General features: G+C 58.3%; 1 protein-coding gene across 1 annotated transcript in view; it reads right to left on the bottom strand.

Annotated features, from left to right (window-relative positions):
- EIPR1 (EARP complex and GARP complex interacting protein 1) overlaps window positions 1-15,474 on the bottom strand; it is a 69,382-nt gene that overhangs the window by 36,359 nt on the left and 17,549 nt on the right. The gene's annotated exons all lie outside the window — the stretch shown is intronic.

Below are 15,474 nucleotides of genomic sequence, written 5' to 3'. Positions count from 1 at the left end.
CGGCACCTCCTTTTAAGCGGCAGCGCACCCGCCTCCCTGTAGCCCGCTGGCCGGATGCAGGACACGCTTCCCTGTCCAGTGCTGAACCCAAACCGCTCCTCGTCCAGGCTTCCCAGCGTCCCACCCCTACAATCAGGGCTAAGGCCAGGGTGCTCCTGACACAGGGCATCACACACACCAGAGGCCCCGGCTGGCACGTCCAACCTGTGCCCCACAGCTGGGTGCGGACAGGAGGAGGCTGCGAGGGCCTGTTCTCCTCAAGCCCTGGACGTGCAGACCAGGCAGCAGCTGGACGAACAGCCGTGGGATGGATGGACGCGCGCGCCTCCCTCCCCGCAGCGTGCCCCACCACCCTGAGAGCTGGGCCTGCCGGGCCCTCCAGAGCCCTCGCCACCAGCCTCCCACCCACACGGCAGCCCGGCCCGCTCCCTGGACTCTGGCACGCTGCCCAGCTCAGGCCCTCGGCAGGCCCTGGAGCGGAGTCTCCCAGGTCTGTGCACACGCTTGACACACGCACACGTGCACACATGCACACGCGCACTGTCCCCTCCTGCAGGCGCTCAAACTGCCCCACGTCATGGGGCAGCCTGCCCCGCGGCCACGCCCGGCCGCGCAGAGCCCAGGCCTCTCCTGCTGCGCCTCCCGACACTCCCCTCCACAGGGTCTGTGTTTACACGTGCGTGTGAGCCAGTGCCCAATCAAGGTCTAGAGCCAGGCCGGCGGGCGGAAACGGCCCAGGACAGAGCTGAGTGGTCATCGTCACGTCACATCAGAGACGCAAAACCTATCTTTAAAAGCAGAAAGATACAAAGCGACGGCCCTTGTAGTGAAGGTGCTTTTGTCACTAACGCGTGGGGGGTGGGGGTGCGGGGCGGTCAGACTGCGATTGGAAAGCAGACGCTCCTGGGGACCAGGAACACAGTCAAGAGAAAGCCGCCCCTAAGCCACAGTCACAGCAATCCACTCTGCTGATGCTTCTGCGAGTGTTTCCTAAAGGGTGTTAATTCTGACTCGGGCTTCGAGACACCGGCTGCCACCTGGCTGTCCGTGCTGAATTTGGCCCCAGGGTTTGCCCAGGAGGAAGGTGATGGGGACGAGGGCGCAGCAGGCCCAGGGAAGGCGGGGACAGAAAGGGAACAAGACACAGGGCCAGGGCACCCATGTCCCCTGTCCTTCTGTGACCAGCCAGGCAAAAGGCCACTGGACCACACGTGTCTGTTTCTGCCACAAGAGGGACAGAGGAAGCCTGTTTCATCCCCTCACACTACAGGCCAGGCCAAGAGCTGGGGCTCCAGGGGAAAGCACCCAGGCCTGGGGAACCTCTCCACCCTTGGGGAGCCAGCCCTCCACTTTCCGGTCAGGATGGAAAAGAGACCTGACCTTCAGCTTCTCTTGAGCTCCTGAGACTCCCCGGCTTCGATGAGCATGCTCGGTGGCTCTGAACCCAGTCTCCACGTCGAGGACTGAGCACCCGCTGGGTGTGAGCGCCAGCACCCGCAGCGGTGGGGACGGCTGGGGCGGGGGGCGCAGCTCGGGGAGAGCTCACGGTCACACCCAGCATCACCACACAGACACTTGGAGGTCAAGAATTCAATTTTCCTGTAATTAGGATTCACATGGAGGCAAAAGGGGATGGCATCTTATGTGAGCAGTGCACAGTTCATTACATACCTGAATGCCTTCTCTGTATCTGAGTCTGCTGGGCCCTGAATATTTATCATTTGTAACCTTTCTGCTTTCAAAGGGAAGCTAGGAAAGATAGCTACTTGCTAAATGCATTATGATATAGGTCAAAATAATACTATAAAAAAGGTATATTTTTTAAAGTTTTACCAGAGTATTTACAATGTAAGTTCCGTTAAAGACAACAGGTTTGAAAATGACCAGCTGCACTCGGGCAGCTTCTGCCAAGATGACAGCCCTAGGGGGGAGAGATGGAAGCAATGCCCCTTTCTTCATAACAAATTACCAGACTCAAAGTCTGCACCCCCGCCCAGTTCCTGCACTGAAATCCCAGCCCCCAGTGCTACGGTGTCAGGAGGGGGCCCTTTGGGCGGTATCAGGTCATGAGCAGAGCTGCATGATGGGGTTGGTGCTCCTGAAAGAGACCGTGCGCCCTTTCACCCCAACGGCACTGTCAGGGGATGACGAAGCTGGTCCTTAACGGCTGGGTTCCACTCAAAGATGATAAATCACCTCCTTCTTAAGCTCGCCTTCTGGGATCAACCTGGCTCCTAGCAACACACGGGGGACTTGATGGAGAGAGGTCTTCTCCCTCCACAGGCAGAGGCGGGCCCTCAGACCCCAAGGAGAACAGGTCTGCGCTCACGGCTGGCCAAGGGACTCTCCTAAGCAGGCCGCTGGTCGGAGGGAGCGCTCGCCCCTTCCAGCTGGGGCAGCCCATTTCACCCGAGGACTCACGATGCACATGCTGGTCCTTGGGCGAACACAGCTGAACCAACTCTCAGGAAAGCATTTCTGGTCACATTGTATTGGTTTGAGAGTTCATGTCTAGGTGCGCTAGAGAAGAGTCCCAGGGGACTTTCTCACCCGGCTCTGGAGTCCACACAGCTGCACAAACCCTCCAGAGTGGAAGGGAGGAGAAGGGCCCCTGCAGAGAATATCTGCGCGGCCATGGAGGGGGACGCTGCAGCTAGGCGTCCAGAAACTTCCGGGTCCGCAGCAGAGAAACCAGTTCCCCTGAACCCGACCAGCCCTGGAACCAACGCGGGTGCTCGTGGGGTGTCTGGAGGAGGGAGCCCCTGCCTGATGCCCGGCCCCCGCTCAGGGAGCAGGATGGCCCTGCCCTCTCAGGTCACAGGGAGAGCTGATCTTCAAAAGGAAAAAACAGACGTCAACGCGCTGGAAGGATGTGTGGTTTCACGTCACTCACAGCCCGGAACCACTGCGACACGTGTGGTCAATGGGGAACTGCCGTCTCCCAGGCGCCCCCAGAAGGCCCCTCCTGAGTCCAGGCCCTCGGCTCCGCCCTCCTCCCTGCCCCGGGGTTTCCTCTCTGTCCCTTATATTGTCTGTGTGGCCTCTTACTACACTGATGGGCCGCAGGAAGCGAGCTCAACAACTGGCCCTGGGTGGAGGAGCGGGGAGGAGCGATGTCCAGGAGGGGCAGGCCTGTGCCTCGGCGGAGTGGTCACTACCAGGAGAGCTGGCGCTGGGCCCGCGGCCCATCTCTGACCACCCCCACCAGCCCCTGCCCTAGGCACCACCTCTGCGGGGGTACCGGGTAGCTCCTGTCCTCCCCACCCAACCGGGAGCTCCCGGCAGGGCAGGGTCTCCTCCCAACAGGGCAAGGGGCACATGGCATGCAGGCGGCCAGCACATGGGGCCCTGGGTGGCCCAGTGAGAACGGAAACAGGCTGGGCCTCCACACCACCCCTGCAGACCCGGGGTGGTACCTGGAGGTGACCCAGCACCCGACACAGCACACAGCCCTCAGGCCTCAGCCACATCCACAAAGCTGCCTCCCTCGATGAAAAGAGATGACTTTAGGACACAGGGGAATGAGTGGGCGCGTCAGTTGTGACGAGAACCGGGCCCCGTCTGGCCATCGAGGGCAGTGCTGGAAACATACCAGGGACTAGCCCGGCGGCAGCATCGACAGGCAGGCCCACCGCAGTGCCAGGGACCCGCTCCCACCTGGAGGCCACGGCTCTGCGGCCACTCGGCCCCCCACATCCAAAGCCAACGGCTCTGCAGCCCCCACACTGGCGACCCCACTGTCCTCTCATGTGGCCACCTCCAACCCGAGGAGCCTAGGTCACGTGCTGTGTCCCAGCCTGGCAACTGGAAAGGAGGGAAGGGAAACTGGAAACTTGATTTGTTTCCATGAGGGGAAACAGTACTAATAACCTAGGAATCTCCCCCAAATACATGAAGAAAATTCAAAACGTGAGTGATCTGCCCTGGGCTCGAGGGAAACCTCCAGACCGGTGAGGGGAACCAGGGAACCCCGGAAGAGCTCCGCCCTCTGCTGGCTGAGCCCACCGCCCGTCAGGCCACCTGACATAGACGCTGAAAGAGGCGGCCAACAAGGGAGAGACCCGGGCAGACAGCTCCTGCCTGATTTCAGATGGAAGGCTTTTAAATCTCACACAATTACATCAGACCGACTAATGAAGAGTGATCATCATAAAACCCCATCACTCAAAGCCAACCTGCAGAAACGGCTTTATGGTTTAAGATGGAGACTCTCTGAATGGCCACACTTTCCCTGTTTTTCTAACTGTAACTCGGTAAGGAATGAGTACCGTCCCCAAGCACAGAGGTAAGGACATCGACTGGAATGGCGAAGTGGCCCCAGGCCGTGGCGGGAAGAGGGTGGGGGCACCTCCTGTAACACGGTGCAGAGGGAGGACCACTCAGGAAACTGAATTCCTATTTTTTAACCAAAGGCAAAATAAAAGACAAAAACAAAACAAACACAAGTATACAGGTGTATAGAAAACGACACATCTGATGTCAGCATCCGTCAAGGCAATCTTGAGAGAATCGTTTTTTCACTGAGGAGGGCAGAGAGACCTACATGGAAAGTGTCTGCACTGCTGTAGGAGCAGAGCTGAAACGTCACGGATGCGGAGCAAACAGCAAGAAAACGATACAAAACAGCAGCTCCAGAAACATCGCAAATAAATCAGATGAGATTTCACGAACTGTTGAAGTAGCCGCGGGAAGGTAAGGAAGGGACAGTGACAGAAAGGAAGGGAAGGCAGAGAAAACAGACAACAGGACGGCCGCGGCAGCCCCAAGGCATGCACAACTCACACACAGACAGCCTGACAGTGAGAGTCAGCCGCGCAGTCGCGTCCGACTCTTTGCGACCCCACAGACTGTACCCCGCCAGGCTCCTCTCTCCATGGAATTCTCCAGGTGAGAATTCTGGAGTTGGTTGCCATTTCCTTATCCAGGGGATCTTCCCAGCCCAGGGATCAAACCCAGGTCACCCCCACTGCGGGCAGACTCTTTACTGACGGAGTCACCGGGAAAGCCTTGACACACCCTTCACCTAAAACATAAACAGTCTAGATACACCAATTAAAAGAGAGCAGCAGGGCGGATTAAACACATACACACGCCCCAACAATAAGCCGTGAGCAAAACAGCTCACCTCCAAACGCGCAGGGCATCCTGGGGGGGGGGGGGGGGGGGGGGGAGGGGCTCCCCTGCGCCCCCGGCCCGGGAGAGACACCTCCGGGGGGCCCACACCCCCTTCTCATCGAATGACACCCACGCCGTCTTTAACGGAACAGCAGCAGTGGAGGCAACCCAGGAGAGGATCAGGGAAGACAGAACGCGTCAGCACGGACTCACCTCCGGAGAAGTCTGCTCCCCTGACCTGGACGGCACCGGGAGCTCAGGGAAGCTCTAGGACGTTCCGTCTTTAGCAGAGCCCCCATCTCCCACCGCCACCTTTCCCGACACACACAGCCCGGTGCGCGGCGGTGGAGGGAACAGGCTGGCTCAGGACAGACAGACTGTGCCCGGCAGGCAACTGAAAGAATGCTTGAGGAGGAGGGATCAGCATGAAGATCCGCCAGAGAACTGGCAGAGTGCGGCGACCGCGGAGCAGAAGGGCCGGCTCCCGGAGAGCGCGGGGCAGGTGGAACAGAGAGCGCGGGGCAGGTGGAACAGAGAGCGCGGGGCCGGTGGAACAGAGAGCGCGGGGCCGGTGGAACAGAGAGCGCGGGGCCGGCTCCCGGAGAGCGCGGGGCAGGTGGAACAGAGAGCGCGGGGCCGGTGGAACAGAGAGCGCGGGGCCGGTGGAACAGAGAGCGCGGGGCGGCTCCCGGAGAGCGCGGGGCAGGTGGAACAGAGAGCACGGGGCCGGCTCCTGGAGAGCACGGGGCAGGTGGAACAGCCCCTTACCGGGCACCCGAAGCCCACAGTTACACTTCTGCTTCACAGACACAGACAAGCCCAGGAGGGGCCCTAAGTGCTCCAGGTCAGGGGGAGACAGGGGGCCAGGACAGGCTCCCAGATGCTCTGGGCTGGTGGTGAAGCCAAAGGAGAGCCTGCGTCTGTGCTTAAAAAAAAAATCTGTTGTAGGAGTCAAATTACAGTGGTCAAGACCTGAGGGCCCAAGCTGGGGCCTGGGCAGGAGAAGAGATGGGAGGTGGGGGAGGGGTGGGGCCGAGGCCAGGAAGAGTTCAGCACGTGCATCTGACCCTCACCCCTCACCCTGGAGTCTTCATCAGCAGGCCCAAGCCTCCCTCAGGCTTCCTCTCACTCCCACCCACCCCCTCAGTCCCAGCAAGACCTTGGGCCACCCCTAAACTGCGCGCCTGACCATGGGCCCGACAGATGCTGGGCCCTTGGTCTGCCAGGCCGTCGTCCTCAGCTCACTGCAGGGAGAGCAGCGGACGCGGCAGCAGTATTTCACCGCCGCCGCTCTGTCAGCCCTTCACTGCTCTAATTTCCCGAGGACCCTGCGCTGCCGTGATCTACAGTCTTTCTGACATTCCACCTTCCGCTGCTGAAAAATCCATCTGGTCCTGACGTGGGCTGCTCTCCCCCGCGCGCGGGGGCGTGAGACTGATTCCACTGATGGTAATCCCAGCTGCCACTCAGCCAGCCTTCCCGGGGCTGAGGGAGGTGCAGAGCCCGGCGCCCATTGGATGGGAGCTTCTAAAAGCCCCAGCTCATCGCCCCCGTGTGCATCCTTTTACCTTTGTTCTCCATCTTGAGTTCACCTTTTTTTTAAAACAAAAATAGAGCGCCTGTTAGACTTCCTGAAATTTCACCAGCACACAGAGAAGATTTTTCTCATTTTCAGGTACTTGCACCTTTCTTTAAAGACTACTTTCACAGGGTTTTACGTCTGGCGAGTCACAGGACCACAGAGTGACATGGATGACACTGCCAGCAGGAGCAGGGTTTCCTACGGTCCTCGGGGTCAGGGCCGCCTCCTCCACCCCCTCCCGTCCATCTGGATCTCGTAAAATTGCAGATCTGACCCCGAAACCGCCTGGCTGGGGGGGCTCGGGTGCATCACTCCGGCTGGCCCTTCAGTGGTTGCTAACCCCCAGCCTCCTCCCGGGAAGTCCTGCTCTCGCCGGGAGCCCAGAGCACATGGTGGTCACCGCCCCCGCCCAGCTGTCTACAGATGCATGCACAGCGCCTGCCCCCACCACCCACTCCAGCACCGCCCAGCCACGCCCCAGCCACTCTTAACGCCCCGCCCCTTCCAGCCACGCCCCCGCCAGGCTTTCCTCCTAGCCTCGCCTCCCCAGGGCAGCCCTCAAGGGCAACGCCCACCCCAGCCAGGCCCCTACAGGGCTCTCAAGGTCACGCCCCTTACCAGCCACGCCCCCTTCCCTTCTAGCCAAGCCTCCCCACGGCAGCGCTCAAGGCCACGCCCTGCCTGGCCATGCTCCCTCCCACATCCCAAACAGTGTCATCAAAATAGAAGGCAGGCCTTCAAGGTCTCACCTCTAGTCAAAACACAACAGCAAAGTGTGTGCAGGGAGGCCTGAGGCACACCCGATGGGTGGGCTGACTTCTGGAACCCAGGGACATGCCGAGTGACGGAGGCTGGTTACCTACCTTTGGGTCTGAGAACCTAACCAGGATAGAAGCCCTCCCCAAACCTCTTTCCAAACCTCTCACATAAATAAATGAGTCACAAATCCACCGCTCTCAAGGACTGAACTATTTCCCCCCCGACCCACAAACTCACGTGCTGAAGCCCTCACCCCAGCACCTCAGAATGTGACTGTACAGGCAGACAAGGCCTCTGAAGAGGCGATTCAGATGAGGTCATTAGGGTGGAGCCCTGATTCGAAAGGACCGGCATCCACATGAGAAAAGGGCTTTGGGACACAGCCGGGCCCAGAGGGACGGCCACATGAGCAGAAGCCGCGGGGAGGGCCCTCGGAGGACCCCTGGACCTCAGGCTGCAATTGCTCGCGCACACTCGTGGGTTCTGTCGTGCACACCGGAGCAGATGGAGACTGTGGGCAGGGCAGAGCACCGTGGAAGGAGCCACCTCGAGAAGGTCCAGCCTCACAAAGCCAGGGCAGCTGGCGGCCCCACCTACATCTCCGGGGAGAGGGGGACAGGGTGATGGGGCGGGGCAGGGAAGAACAAGGGTCTTTTACAGTCTTACTGGAAAACTTAATTCAAATTGGGCTTTGTCTAAGCACCCCCTCGTGGCCTGAGACCTGGAGAAAGGACATGGACAAGGTGCACTGATACACGACGGAGCATGAGGCCGTGAGCACGCGTCCAGCGGCCAGCCCAGGGGACCACATCTTAGTCAGCATCTTCATCAGCAATCTGGAAGGAGCGGTAAACAGCACAGCAATTAAATTTCCAGATGATGCTAAATTTGGAGGTGCTACAGGGAGTCAGTGAGGGCAGAGAAACAAGGCAGATGGGATCCAAAGAGGTTAGTCGGGACGGTAAGAGGCAATCCAGGATTCCGTCTCCAAGAAGAGAAGCTAATTAAAAACTTCCCCCATGTTCTGGAGCTCCATCTAACTCCCATCAGATGGCTGCACAAGCACAATGCAGGCGGCCCTTGCTGTCTGAACTCACTGTCCCGGCCTTGATAACCCAAAATCGGAAACCAGAAGCAGTGAGCCTGGCTGAGATGAACCCGGCAGTCAGAACCCTCCTCACCTGCGGTCCAAAAGTCAGAGCCAGATGGCTGATGGGAAGCTGCTGTATAACACAGGATGCTCTGTGACCCCCAGAGGGCTGGGATGGGTGGGGAGGTTCAAGAGGGAGGGGACGTATGTGTACTTACAGCTGACTCAACGATGCTGTACGGCAGAAGTCAACACAATATTGTAAAGCAGTTATCCTCCAGTTAAAAACAAGAGGCCAACAGAGGCTGTGGTAACATGGTACAGGGCACACAACTCGGTGCTGAGAGGAATAACCCCAGCAGGTCTGGAATATTTGGGCAAGCAACAAAATACTGGGCCTATAAAATATGATTGATTTCTAAAGAGAGATCAAGGCCCTGTGTTAAGATCATTGATCTCATCGGCCTCTAAACGCCAAGATTTGAGCATTATCACAAACATCACTCAAAAGTGGGGACCGTTATGTCTCCGTTCTTGGTGACAAAAACCAACAAGAAGAAAACATCTTTATAACAAGGACTGTTTACAGAATCCTTGCCCCGGAAACAATGTTCTCCGGGGACAGGGGGAGGCCAGATGTGGGTCAGGGGCTCTGGAATCAGCGACGAATCAGCGCAGCAAGGTCCTGCTGGAAGTGCAGTAAAGCAGGGCTAAACCAGGCACCGGGCGCCCCATGCTCCCGGCAGGGCCATCACCACACCAAGGTGCGGAAGCCACCCCAGCGCCCAGCGCCCAGCGCCCAGCGCCAGGCGAGTGGACACAGGAGGCGTGGTGTGGACACAGAGCGGACCCTTACTCAGCCATAAAAAGGAGGCAACCGTCATTAGCAACAACACGGATGAGCCTGGAGGGCACTACGCTAAGTGAGATGAGGCATCATATGAGGACAAACCCTGTATGAACTCACGTCTATGTGAGATCTAGGAGAGAATAAAAAGAGCCCACAGCTACAGAGAACAGAGTGATGGTCGCCAGAGGTGGTTTGGGGGCTGTGGAGAATTGGGTGAAAGGGGTCAGAAAGTCCAAACTTTCAGTTATGAGATAAATGGGGACGTAACACACAGGATAGCGACCACAGTTACCAACGCGTGCTGTGTGCTCAGCCGCGTCTATTCTTGGTGATCAAAGTGTCTCTTTTGCGACCCCACGGACTGTAGCCCACCAGGCTCCTCTGTCCATGGGATTCTCCAGGCAAGAATACTGGAGTGGGTAGCCATTCCCAAGACCCAGGGGATCTTCCCGACCCAGGAATTAAACCCGTGTCTCTCGCACCTCCTACACTGGCAGGCAGATTCCTCACCACCGCGGCGCCTGGAAAGCCCACAGTTGAGAACACTGTGCCGCATATTTGAGTCTGTGGCCATGCCACCCTGAACGCGCCTGATCTCATCTGTACTGCGTATCTGAAGGTCGCTGAGAGAGTTTAACTGCATGTGACTCAAATCGTTATGGTGTACACCGGAAACTAACACAAGGTCACATGTCAATTATATCTCAATAAACTGGAAAAACCTCTAATAAACGAACTGCCCGCGCCTGGCACCTTAGCGTTCAGAGGTAGCTGTCACGCTCACCACATTTCCTCACGTGCAGAACGGGATGGTGCGTCGGTAAGAGCCAGCAGCAGTGTGTGACCTGCCCGGCACCCCCCATGAGCCATGGGGTGGGGCTTCGGCCCAAATCTTCCAGGCGAGCACCACACCCCATGTGCCCAGCACCGGCCTCCAGCCAGGCCCTCTAATGGGCCACCCCTCAGCCCTGCACCCCTCGGTCCAGGCTGTGCAGAAGCTCTGCTTCCTCTGTGCAGGCAGGCAAGTGGTGGGTGAGCCGGAGATGGGTGGGTGTGTGTTTCTCTTCGCCAGGGCCACCTTATATTCCTCAATGACGGATAAGCCATTCAGGCGAACAGGCAGCAAAGAAACACGCAGTTTTTTCGGCAAGGAAGAGTTAATCGTATCTACATCCTGAAGGAAACAGCCTTGGAACAAAACAGTAACTTGATCTCAAAATAATATTCCACGTGGCTGGTTTCCCATTTCTCATCAGACACGGTGACCGCAGTGAAGGACCTCCACGTGAACCCCAGATGGAAGAGGAGCTGGCGAAACACACACCTAACGTTCACGCAGCACACGCACCCCCCATGCACGGCCCCCGCGGAACCGCAAGCCCTCACCCAGGATCCTGCCCCCGCAACATCATCTTTGGGTGATGCTGGTCAGCACACAGCCCTCCCAGTGAGAAGCCCGTCGGATCTGTTAGCCAGAGAGCAAGAGAGCCCAGAAAACCTATAATGTTAAAACGAGGTGCAGACCATTTCCATTTCCTGCCCCGCTGTACTCAGTCTGTGCTGCGGAGGACACCCGGAGCCGGCCCTGTGGGGACCCCCACGTCTGCAGGGCTGGGGTCAGCACAGAGCTCCCGAGGGCTCCCCAGAGACTGCTCTCCCCAGAGAACTTTCTGACTTCTTTTCAACGTGCTCATCCTCGGCACCTGGATCTGGGGAGAAGACTCACCTCTCGCCTCCTAGCTGAGCACCTACTGCCTGAAGGAAAGGCATTCCCTCTTTCCACATCCCACGCTAAAGAAAATCTCAGAGGAATGGTGAGTTTAAACATGGGAGTACCGTGCGTGTCTGGAGCCGGAGACACGTGCTGCGCCAGTGTGTGGGCCCCCAGACCGATCAGGCGGCTCTAAACAGGCCCCTTCCTCCCCAGGTGCGACTCTGACCGAAGAGACGCTGTCAGCTGTCAAGGGCACCGCCCGGAACAGTATCCATTGCCAAATGCCAACCCTGTCCCCACCAGACAGGCAACCTTGACCGTCGCTCAGCCTTCCTAAGCCTTGGTTTCATCAGTAAAATGGCGCATGGCGAGCGGCCGCTCCTTGAAGTGCTGAAACAGCGGCTGATGCCCAGGGCCACCAGCCTTCATGCCAGCTGCTGCCACTCTTGCGGCCGCTGACAGAGCAGGGGTGGTTCTGCTGGAGCAGCTGTCACGAGCTTAAACGTGAGTTATCACTCACCAGGCCAGGTCTACAAACCAAATGTGGCAAGATCCATTAAAACCAAGAAAGTAGCAGTCTCACAAGGCAGCAGAAACGGAAGCCAAAATAAATAAATGGGACCTAATCAAATTTATAAGCTTTTGCACAACAAAGGAGATGATAAAACAAAAACACAACCTGCACGACGGGAGGAAAATACTTACAGATGATGCAGCTGACAAGAGCCTGATTTCAAAAACATACAAACAGCTCATACGACTCAACATCAAGAAAACAATCCAATCAAAAAACGGGCAGAGGGTCTAAATAGAAATTTCTGCACAGAAAACACGTGCTGTGTGCCGTGCTCAGTCACTCAGTCGTGTCCAGCTCTTCTCGACGCCACGGACTGCAGCCCCCCAGGCTCCTCCGTCCACGGGACTCTCCAGGCAAGAGCACTGGAGCGGGCTGCCCTTTCCTCCTCCAGGGGATCTTCCCGACTCATTCCCAGGGATCGAGCCCACATCTCTCATGTCTCCTGCATTGGCGGGCAGGTTCTTCACCACCAGCCCCACCTGGGAAGCCCATACAAAGCCTATACAACAAAGACATACAGATGGCCAACAGGCGCAAGAAGAGATGCTCAGCATCACTAATTACTGGAGAAATGCAGATTAAAGTTATGTGGTACCACCTCACACCAGTCAGAATGCCCATCATCAAAAAGCTAACATATAATAAATGCCGGAGAGGGTGTGGAAGAAAGGGAGCCCTCCTACACTGTTGGTGGGAATGTGAGTTGGTGCAGAAGCACGGAGAACAGTAAGGAGGAGGTTCCCCAAACACTGAGACTAGAATTGTCATATGATCCAGGAATCCCACTCCTAAGCAGATATCTGGGGAAAGAAACAGCCTCTTTATTCAAAAAGATATATGCACGTCCATGTTCATCACAGCACTATTTACAATCGCTAAGACAAGAAAGAATCCAGATGTCCGTCAACAGATAAACAGATAAAGAAGAGGTGGCGTGTATATGTAAGGGAAGACTACTCGGCCATGAAAAAGAATGAAGTGATGGCATCCGCAGCAGCATGGGTGGGCCTGGAGATTGCCAGCTGAGCGAGGGAAGCCAGAGACACGTGTCACAGGACATCACCTACATGTGGAAGCTGAAACAGGATGCAGATGAGCTCAGTTACAAAACAGAAGCAGACTCACAGACACAGGAAAAAATACAGATGGCTGTCGAAGGGGAAAAGGTGGGAAGGGATGAATCAGGAATTTGGAATTAGCAGACACAAGCTACTATATGCACAATACACAAGGTCCTACTGTATAGCACAGGGGACTATATTTTCAATATCTGTTGTCATAAACCGTAACAGAAAAGAATATGCAAAAGAATAAATACATATACATGTTTAACTGAATCACTTGGCGGCACACCAGAAACTAACACGTTGTAAAGCAACTATAATTCAATAAACAATTTTAAAAATAAGACCATAAAGCCTGCACAGCCTCTGCTCCTGCTGGGGACCTAGAAACTGGCAGATGTGCTAAGTTATACCACGGTTCCTTTCGGTGCTTACAAGGAGGAGGAAGAACTCCAGCCTCTGAAGCCCACACGGACCCTCTCGGAGTGATAAAAGGACACACTTCCTGCCCATAGCTGCACCCACTCCACACGGCATGTCACTGAGGGAGAAGTGAAAGGTTTCAGGCCTAAGAAGTGCCTCGCTGCACCAGCCAGGGCACTGGGACCCCCTGGGTCACCTTCACCCCTCAGAGGAGCCCGCTTGGGCCTGGGGCGCTGCTGCGGCCCTGATCACCCCCACTGGTGTGGACAGGGCAGGATGCTCGACCGCAGGCCAAGGGAAGAGGAGGCCGTCTCTGCAGGGACACCCACCAACCCGTCGCCTGGAGACGGTGGCCGGACCTGGAGGCCGCCTGCAGGGAGGGGGGCCGGGGAGGGAGGGCGGGTCATCGCCAAGCACTTCCAGCGACACAAGAAGCCTCAGTCCCCTAAACAGAGCCCCCACCTAAGGCTGCGCCGGGCCGCCCCTGAGCCAGGCAGAGAGCCGTCCTGCAGACCAGCCTGCGTCTGCCTGCCAGACGTGGGGACCTGTCTGAGGGACCCCGTGAGTCCAGGGGTCAGCAGATGCACGTGCTTTGCCTCCCCTTCGGAAGCACGACGCTCACTGGACACGACACGTGACACTTTGGTTACTGAGAAGCGAACGTGGCTGATGCGGTGACCCCCAGCACCCCGTGCCCGGCCCTGAACCCAGGAGCCCCGAGCAAGCTGCACACAGAAGAGGGCCCCAGGAGATTACTGCTGACACGGCTCCCCCTCCGGCACCCGGGCAGTGAGCACACAGTTCCCCACTCACACGGGCCAGCTGAAGTCAGAATCAGCGCCTATCGATAGCGTGTGGGCACACGCTGCATTGTCCCCAGTCCTCCCGTGACCCCGACGGGCGCTGGACGGGTGGGAGGGCGGCTTGCTCGGAGAAAGTGTCTGAACGTCTAGGTTACTTCAACCTACAGCAAAGTCGCTATCATTTTCCAAGAGAGAACAGAACTCTGCAAGATGCTGCCTGCCTGCAGGCTGTAGCGACGCAGGCTGTACACAAGGTAAAGGGTCCCAGAGACGGGAGGGTGAGCGGCGGGCCGGGCGGAAGCCCGTGGAGGCGCGGCAGCACGCAGCCTGCAGCCTGCATGCCCAATGAGAGGCGTGGTTCCCGGACCCTGATCCATCACCCTCTGGCTGTTTCACACGCACAGAGAAAGACGCAAGCCCACCGCCCTCTGAGGGTGCGGGAGAATGAGGATGAGGGTGGCTGCCCCCCCCAGTGGAGGCCCTCAGGCTCGCCCCTCCCCTGCCCTGGGGTCAATGCTTAGGGCACAGCTGTGGTTCCAGCCTCCTTTCTTGGGCTCTGGACTGTAATAACCGCTTATCCGCAGTATCACAGCGTCTCTCTGAAGCAGCACCTCCCTGAGTACACAGCTTAGGGACCACCCCCCACAGGCAGCCAGACCCCCGGGGACACTCACTCTCACTGTCGCAGGCCGTCCGCAGGCACCCAGGCCCCCGGGGACACTCACTCTTGTAACAAGTGGTCCACGGGCACCCAGACCCCAAGGGACACTCACTCTCACTGTTGCAGGCCGTCCGCGGGCACCCAGGCCCCGGGCACACTCACCCTGGCTATAGCAGGCCTCCCACAGCCACCCAGACTCCCGGGGACACTCACTCTCACTGTAGCAGGCCGCCCGCGGGCACCCAGGCCCCCGGGGACACTCACTCTCACTGTTGCAGGCCGTCCGCAGGCACCCAGGCCCCCGGGGACACTCACTCTCACTGTTGCAGGCCGCCCGCGGGCACCCAGACCCCAAGGGACACTCACTCTCACTTTAGCAGGTGGTCCACGGGCACCCAGACCCCGGGCACACTCACCCTGGCTGTAGCAGGCCGCCCACAGCCACCCAGGCCCCCGGGCACACTCACTTCACTGTAGCAGGCCGCCCGCGGGCACCCAGGCCCCCGGGCACACTCACTTCACTGTAGCAGGCCTCCCGCGGGCACCCAGGCCCCGGGCACACTCACCCTGGCTGTAGCAGGCCGTCCGCGGGCACCCAAGCCCCCGGGGACACTCACTCTCACTGTTGCAGGCCGTCCGCGGGCACCCAGGCCCCCCGCGGGCACCCAGGCCCCCGGGGACACTCACTCTCGCTGTAGCAGGCCGCCTGCGGGCACCTAGGCCCCCAGGCACACTCACCCTGGCTGTAGCAGGTGGTCTGTGGGCACCCAGGCCCCCGGGCACACTCACTTCACTGTAGCAGGCCGTCCGCGGGCACCCAGGCCCCCGGGGACACT

The sequence above is a fragment of the Capricornis sumatraensis genome, chromosome 6, assembly GCF_032405125.1.
Source record: "Capricornis sumatraensis isolate serow.1 chromosome 6, serow.2, whole genome shotgun sequence".
Lineage (NCBI taxonomy): Eukaryota > Metazoa > Chordata > Mammalia > Artiodactyla > Bovidae > Capricornis > Capricornis sumatraensis.
This window is presented reverse-complemented; position numbering and strand designations above follow the sequence as displayed.